The sequence below is a fragment of the Festucalex cinctus genome, chromosome 20, assembly GCF_051991245.1.
Source record: "Festucalex cinctus isolate MCC-2025b chromosome 20, RoL_Fcin_1.0, whole genome shotgun sequence".
NCBI lineage: Eukaryota > Metazoa > Chordata > Actinopteri > Syngnathiformes > Syngnathidae > Festucalex > Festucalex cinctus.
In genome coordinates, this window is record NC_135430.1 from 8,603,367 (window position 1) to 8,611,961 (window position 8,595).

Genomic DNA, 8,595 nt, shown 5'->3' on the forward strand with positions numbered 1-8,595 from the left:
TAAATGCTGCAGGACTGTATGACTCAATCTAATTCGGCTAATGGAATTAATTAAACCGCTTTTATACAATCAAACGCAACGCTCATTGAATTTCACCAAAAACCAGCAGGTAATTTCAAGGTCACAAGAGCGCCCTCAGTGGTTGGCGCCATTCTAGAATGGTCTCTTGCTCAAGGACACTTCGGCGCCTAGAATGAAGCTTCTAATTGTCATTTAAAGCCCAGACAACAGGTTTCGATTGATGTTTAAAACTGCTTGGGTAGAATTAATCAAGTAGCTTCGCATGAGGCAAAAATACGGAAGCGATGAGGAGGTATCGGACAGTGTGGGTGGTTATGGTGCTACACAGGGGGGCGGGGCTTATGCTGATTCCTAGTCGACGACTCCACACATCCACCCCTTCGAGACGCCAAGATGACCAAAACGAGCCCCCTCCTCCGATGACGTCGCGTCACTAACCCGGAAACGGCGATTTGCTTTTCTTCTTCTGCTTTGGAGCTCGAAGAGGAGCGGACGGGATCTTCTTCTTCTCCTTTCCTCCTCCTCGTCCTGCTTCTTCTACTTTTTGCACTTCTTCGTCTTCTGGTCGTAAGCGTGCCGTCCAGTCGCTCGCCGCCGGCGACGAGGTAAGCCACAAACAGCTCGAAAATGTCCACTTGTTCTGTTTTTCTTTATTTCGCTTGCCTCGCCTGCCCACCAGTTGCCACCAGTTGCCATTCATTCCCAATTTGATGGCCGCGGGTGAAATGATGAATCACGAGCGACGTCCTCCCTGAAGGCGGCATGAAAAGTGCTTTTTGATTTAGTCACTCTTTTTACCAACTTCACATGCTCAGGTTTCATTTCCCCTTTTTTTTTATTGCCTCGAAACACACACACACACGTGATAGCACTGACCCGGTTTTGTGTCCACCCTGTAAAAGAACCCCTAATCATTTGGAGATTACACTTTAGTACTCAACCGTGTGGTTTTGGATTAGTTCTGGCTGCTCCTTTTCCACTTTTCCACTAAAGCGTGTACCACAGCTGACATATCCGACTGTTATCACTAATAATTAGAACATATCACCAAGACTTAATATGATCCGCTTGGGCTTACTTTTGCCACATTCTAAACAAAGTTTGAGAGGAAAAATGCAAAACTTGCAAAAGGGTGTAAAGAATGCAGCTGTGTTGTCGGATATTGTGCGCGAGTCACTGATTGAGAGCTGTGGCTGACAGCAGCTTCTTTGTGGAAAAGAAAAATGTACTGTTCATGTCATCGACGTAAAACATGAAACACTAATGCCACCTAGTGGCAGAAAGTTACCGCAACACAAGTGTATGTTTCATATGATATATGACCATAACATAACGGAACAGAACATAACAGAACGTAACATAACATTATATGTTACAATGTTTCACACTCCTTAAACATTTACTGAATCAATGATCTGAAGATACAACCACATTTCTATTTCACGTGCATGTGTGTGTATGCGGTACAACATGGGCATTAAATTAGTTTTAACTTGCATTAAAATGGCAATTAAAAAATAATTAAATTACATTTTTGATACCTGCTTAAACCCTGATTGTGCGACTGGCTGTGTGCCGCAAACCAACACAGTGCAACTCAGCTTCTGACTAGCCGACATCTAGCTAACTGTTCAATTTCAAACGTCATTAAATCTTTTTTTTCTGTATATACACAAGAGAAAAAAAGTTTTTGTTCCCTTACTAAACCGAAGCATTTTATTACAATCAAGCTACGTACTGAAACGTGTCTTAGCGTATTGTTCTCTCGACACTGCCGATAATTGACTCAGCAACTTTGTGGCCTTGGTTCCGTTCGGAGACAACTGTCAAAACATTGCAAGCGTCGGTCGCCAGTCAAAAGTCTTTTGTGAAGCAAAGTACTTGAGACCAGAGCATGGAAAAGCGATTAATAATTCACGTTATTAGCTGCCGTGTTACTGCCGAGAAGCAGCCACTTTAACTGAGCAACATCCAATTAGGTAGACCCCGTCTATGATTGGATGACTCACACAAAAAGGCTTCACCTGAACAGAGCAGTTTGTTTATTCCAGTTTGCAGCTGTTGTGCAGCAGCGCAGCACGGTGGACGTATTTCACGCACTCACCAAAGTTTGCTTGTTGCGTTCCCATTCAAGTGCTGCGGAAGAGCGATTTATCGATCCTGCCGCGTGGGCGTGCCTGATGTTCTCCGTGCATTTGTTGTCTCCTCAGCAATCCCACGTCTCCGTTTTAGCATCCTGTAGACGGACGCGTCTGCTCTTGTCCATGAATGAGCATCGCAGCTTGGGTGATAAAAAGATCAGATCCCACCCTATGTCCCAATAGAAAGGCAAACAAGAAATTTAAATTACATTTTTTTATTTTAATTCTTTGAGCCGAGGTAGGCTTTTTATTTTTAGTTGACCTATTTTTAAAGTCGACGTATTCAACTTTTTCCAGCCCTATTTAATTTAATTTAATTAGTTACATTTTCATTCATTTATTATTTAGTTTATTTTTTATTTATCCATAATAATTTTACTATTTAATTCAATTCATTAAAATGTCAGAATTATGACATTGTCAATTGATTCATGAAATTTGAACTGTAGCCCGAAACCTCCAATAGAACATTGCTCATAAAATGGACACTTTGTCATGACTTCATTTTGTCTTTATATATTTTTTAGTATTAAATTAAAGAAAATGGCACCAAATGATACAGAAAACAGTTCAATTAGTTCCATTTCACTTTCAAGTACAAATACACTTGCATGAATGCATTTCATCATTACTGGAATTTGTTTTGAAACTTTTATTTAACCACCGTTTTTGTTTCGATTTCATGTGCAAAACATTTCAGTGAAATCCTTAAGTCAAGTTTTTTTTGTTTTGCTTTTTTATGTTCCTATATTAATGTGCAGTGTGGGTTTGCATAATGTTAGTGGCAGTCAAATGTTGTGAAACATTGTCATGCTATTGAATGGACAACTGTCTCTAAGCCTTTGACAAAAAGTTTGAAAACCACTAAACCACCTCTGACTTGTAGTGGAACCTGAATTGATTTAAGTACCACAAACCCGCCAATGAAATCCTGCTTCTTGGTTGTTTTGTGTCAGTGCCAAACGGTCGCCGAGGCAGCCTTGCAGAAATCGGAAGTGAATCAGAGGAAGTGTTGCGTAATAGGAAGTGTTTTGTGTGCGTGGGCGTGCGTTTTGTTCCCGTGCATGCGGCAAACGCTCGGTTGATCTTCCTCCTCTTGTCATGTCTTCGCCAGGAGGACGTCTTGCCGGACCACCGAGACCAGCGGCCACCCGCCGGGCCGGTCCTCCCCCGCTCCTGGGACGTCGCTAGCAGGTGATCACGCGCTAATTGGAATTTCCTTCTATTCGTCCAACTGAACCTTCCATTGTCCTAAGTTACAAGCTAGAACCAGGAAGTAGAAATTCCCCATTCCTCATCCCAACCACTCCCCTCCATCTCCTTGGTGACTGTTACCATTAGTGATAGACCGATATGGCTTTTTCAAGGCCGATACTGATACCGATTATTAGTAGTCAAGGAGAACGATAACCGATATTTCAAGCCGATATTTATTTGCTGTAGAAGAGAAAATATTAGTGTAAAAATTAAAAAGTACTTTTTCTTTTCAATTTTAAACGATATTGGCAGCTTTGTTTAAAAATTATATTTAAAAAAAATTGCAGGGAGTTTCAACATTTCTTTTTTTTATTTTTTATTTTTTACTTTTTTTTTTTTTAATTCTTAAAAATAAAACATGTAGGGAATTCCCAGTGTCAGCATCCTTATTTCTAAAGTGGAAATTGAAATAGATCCATAAATGAAAAGTTCCTGTATTTCACTGTGCAAAAAAATGAACGCAAACGTAGCAAATTTGGGGTTTTCATCAGGATTCATAAAAAGTTTCAAAAGATTTTTGCAGAAGGTGAACAAATTGTCAGAATGTGTTCAAAATACCCGCTTTATTGGCTTTCAGATTGGTCAAAAGGCCGATACCGATATTTGTCAAACTGCCAAATATCGGCACCGATAATCGGCCCGGCCGATAATCGGTCTATCCCTAGTTACCATGACGCACCAGCATCACTCAGTTGGCTGGGCTTGGATGCGCCCCCGATTAGCCTAGCTAAACTCACGTAAGGTGCGTCACAGGAGCCCCAGGTGAGGCTTTTCTTAGCCACTTTGAGATGCATAGTTGGGTCAATACTGCCCTCACCTGGTTGACGTAAAAAGTCAGAGAAACACAGATTGAAGACATTTTGTTTGAGAGAGGTCATTTTGCACGGGTTTCTGTCCCAACTTTAAATGGCAAAAATCAGGCGTTTTGTAAATAGGATTTTATCTCTGAAGATGTTCATTTTCTACTTTTTATTTTTAATCATACTTTTTAAAAAATATTATTTTGTAGGGATGTAACAAAAATGTCAATATTGCGTTATTAAAAGTGCCACAATATCATAATGTCACACTATTAAAAGCATCCTGTTTGTTTGTGCAGTTCCAGAACCCTCTGGTGGTTATTTTATTAGTGTAGTTTAATTTTAATTAGGCATGTTTTGGTCCCTGCGCCTATTATCACAGTAAATTTCAACATCTCCATAAAAAATAATCTCTTTTCACCCGCTTCAGGTGACCACAGCATTGTGAACTACATAGGCCATGATGCTTTGCGCCCCTGAGCCAATAGGAGCACATGACGGTGCCGTCACATGACATGACCAAGCCTATTTGTCACTGCTGTTATTTACAAAAACACAATATTCTGCATTTTTTTCCCCCATATTAGCTTCTTTTTTTTCCACAATATTGTGAATTTTTACGCAGTATGAGGTTGTTGTTTTTTTTAAATCGCCAACCTCCCCCCAATATGATAATTATCATCGTGTGGTCTCTGTTATTTTGTCCGGATGACAATCAAATCCGTTGCTTCCAAAAGATGTGTGGCATGCCATTTGGCTCCTGACTCAGCACATTGAAAAAAAGCACGACCGCCGCCGCTGCAGAATAAGTAATCCGAGGACATGTCTGAGTACGGCGCTCGTTATGTCAGATAAAAGCTTCTGCTCATCAATTATGAATTTTCCTACGCACGTAAACGTACGGGCGCTCATTTGTGAGGGTGGAATTGGCACTGCTTTTGAATTATTGATGAATTCCTCCACAGGGAGGCTGAAAGTGACCACTAGATGGTGCACTTGTGTCAGATTTTGGTTGCTGCATGTCAACACAGAAAGCAGGAGTACAGTACAGTACAGCAAGGCGGCTAAATAAGACAGATAGTGATCATGGACTCACTTGATATTAAACATTTTTAAACATTAAACTTACGGTTACAGCAATTTGACCTATTTATCATCAAAATGTCAAGAAATATCTCATCAGTAGCTCATAGTTTTCATAAAACAAGCATGTCAGATAATTTTTAATGTGTACAATAATTGGAATTAACGAATTTTATTGTGTACGTTGATTATGAAGCAAAGTAGAGAATGTTTCATACCCCCCCCCCCCCCCCCCAAAAAAAAAAAAATCCCTTGTTTTGACTTGCAATAGGACTGGAATTTCCTCTTATTTTTCATAGTCAAAATTGTTTCCCCCGTTAAGGAAAGGGTTCTTTGTTTGTTTGTGAAATAGTAATTTAGGACAATCAAATTCCATCTGGGAAAATCATTTTTAGTGCATTTTTTTCCCCCTAATTATTTGTCTTTCACAAAATGCATGAACAGCACTTAGTGACATTCGTCAGAGGCCATATTAACACTGCCATATTGATTTCGTATCGATCCCAAACATGAGGCAATATCGACTAGTTTGTTCCGACTTGGGAGTGGCTTCGCCTTCACCGCCACTTCCTGCAGATGGCGCTCTACCCTCAATCATTTCCCACCGCTTCATATCAGTCCTTACAAACTGTGCCCCACCCAAATTTCAGTTGGAGGGCAAAACAACCCAATTTCAAGCAAGTTTGTGTTGTATTCATCATATATGCAAATGAGCTCCATGTGACCATGAGCGTGAGGAGATGAGTAACGTAATGACGGATGGTGTGTGCGTGTACATGCATCCCTGAGGGGAGAAGCTGCTTGCTCAGATGATCGCAGCCAGACAGTGAGTCAATATGGCCTCTTTAATGATTCCCCCAACATCCTGAAGGAGCAGTTGGACGACTGTCAAGGGCAAGAAAAGGAGGATGAGTAGGGCGAGTGGTCGCCATGCGTTTGTCATCTTGCGAACAAACGCTTTTGATCAGCTCACTTGTCAAGTGGAGTCAAGCCAGAGCTGCCTCTTGTCCTTTTTTTTTTCTTTTTTTTCTTTTTCCTAGCTGCGTGCCTCTGTTGCCATGGTTTCCAACTTTCGGCAGGTGCCTACCCAAAAAAAAATGAAGGGGTGGGGGTGGGGTTGGGTGGGTTAACATTTGCGCCCATGCGGTTGCCATGGCGAACACAGCTGCTGATTTTGTCTTTCGTGATTCGTGTTTTGTTTTGGCAGCGTTTGTGCAGGCGTGGACACGAGGTAATCGAGTTCAAAACACCCCCCACTCCACACAAGCCATTTTAGTCAGCTGAGTGGGATTGGCAGGAGGTGGGGGTCTATCCCCCCCATTTTGTGTGTGCGCGCTGTCAGAGAGGTCGGGCTCCGGCTGAGCGGGCTAATGCGATGTGGCGTGTCACCCGGGGAATCTGGGTCATGTTGAAAGCTGCGCGTGCCGCAGTCTCACGCCAGATTGAAAATAAAAATAATTATAGTAGTATCACGCTTTTCTATTTATTTTTTTCTTATGTGTGCATTGCTTCCCGCCCTGCTGGTCCCACGCCGGCGGCCACGTGAAGCTCGTGGCACTGCTGCCGCGGCGGCAGTTGCGGCTTAGCATGTTTTGTCTAGCAGCGGCACGTGGATCCTCACGCTGCAGCCCAAGTAGTGGAATGCCAGCATCTCGCCCTGCCCCGCCCCATCCTTTCCCTCCTCCCCTCATCCCCTTCCGCCACCTGCCCACCCTGCGCTTTGTCGCAGTGCTCCGTTTCAGCGCCGCCCTGCCTCCGGCCGCGTTTACGGCGGCCACGCGGAGTGCAACGCGATGCCGCGCTGAGGTCAGGATGCTGCAGTGGGCGTGGCCACCACTGTTTTCTTGTCAGGCCACCCAAAAAAAAAAATCATCTTGCTTGACAGACACTGGTAGCACTGCGGGGCTAGCTGCTTCCAACCTGTCCTACCTTGTACTGTCCTCTGTCCCATATCTTCCAATTTTCCAATTATTTGTTCTGCCCTGTCTCGTACAACCTTCTTTACTACCCATCCCATCATGTTCTGTTTACAGTACAGCGTCCCACTCCTTCTTTTTCTGCTTACTGCCGTGTTCTGTTTGATCCTATCCGATCCTGTCCTTCCCTGTCCTATTCCGTTCTAGTTGCCATTTGACCTGTCGTCCTGTCTTGCCCCGCTCCTCTTGTTGTATCTTCTGCTTGTCGCATCCTGTCCTGCCCTGTGCAGTCCTGTCCCATCAGGTCATTTCCTCTACTGTCCTGTCCCATCCTATCCAAGGTTAATTTAGTTAACTAAAAATAACGGAAAAACAAACTAAAATTATGATAAGAAAAATAAATAAATCGTCAACGAAATAAAGTAAAAACGAAAATACTTTTTAAAACATTAGAGCCAACTGAAACTACTTTTTATGTTTATAAAACTACAAAACTTTTTAACGTTTACAAAAACGTTTACAAAACTAAAACTAACTAGGATTATCACAAAAATGCCCTTTGTTGTCGCAATTAATGTAATGCATGGTAATTAATGTAATGCATGAGCCTTTGGGGATGATTTTAAATGTGATTTTAAGTAGATTTATTTTTATATTAAACGAAATAAGGACATTTGAAAACAGGCGAATAGAAAAGTACCCTCAGATGATGTCGCTCCCATGGTGTTTTTTAAAAATATTGCGCAGAAGTAATACACATTTTTTTTTAAACTAAAATTAAGACTGAAACTAAACATTTATTAAATAACTAAAACTAATAAAAACGGAACATAACCACCCTGAAAACTAATTAAAACTAAATTATAAAAAAACAACAAAAAAACAAACAAATAAAAACTAACTAAAATGAAAAATTCCAAAACAATAATAATCCTGGTCCAATCCTATCCTATTCTCTCCTCTTGTTCTGTCCCTTCCCGTCCTATTTGCTATTGACTATATCCTGTTCTGTCCCTTCCCGTCCTATTTGCTATTGACTATATCCTGTCCTGTCCTGCCCTGTCTGTTTGCTCCTCGTCATCCCTTGTCCTGTGCAGTCCTGTCCTGCTGTGACCTGCCATCCTCTCGTTCCCTGTGCCTCCTGTCCTGTTAGCCACTCGTCACAATCCTGTCCTATTTATTATTTGCCCCATCCTGACCCGTTTTGTCTTATTTGCATTCTGAGAATGAGGATTTGATTTACAAGTGTTTTTGAGTGTCGTCGTCAAGAAACAAATTAAACTTGTTTCTCAAGGCGCCGCCATATAATGCTATTTTCGTGTGGTTGTTCTTGATCTGGGAAATAAACGATTAAATGTTTCCACAGAACCCCTGCAA

General features: G+C 41.8%; 1 protein-coding gene across 2 annotated transcripts in view; it reads left to right on the forward strand.

Moving 5' to 3' along the window:
• Window positions 1-467: 467 nt before the first annotated feature.
• fam49bb (family with sequence similarity 49 member Bb) overlaps window positions 468-8,595 on the forward strand; it is a 23,464-nt gene continuing 15,336 nt past the window's right edge. For both annotated transcript variants that reach the window (XM_077509366.1, XM_077509367.1), the window contains exons 1-2: window positions 468-626; window positions 3,277-3,356. The gene's annotated coding sequence lies outside the window, so the exon portion shown is untranslated. The remainder of the gene's footprint in view (window positions 627-3,276; window positions 3,357-8,595) is intronic.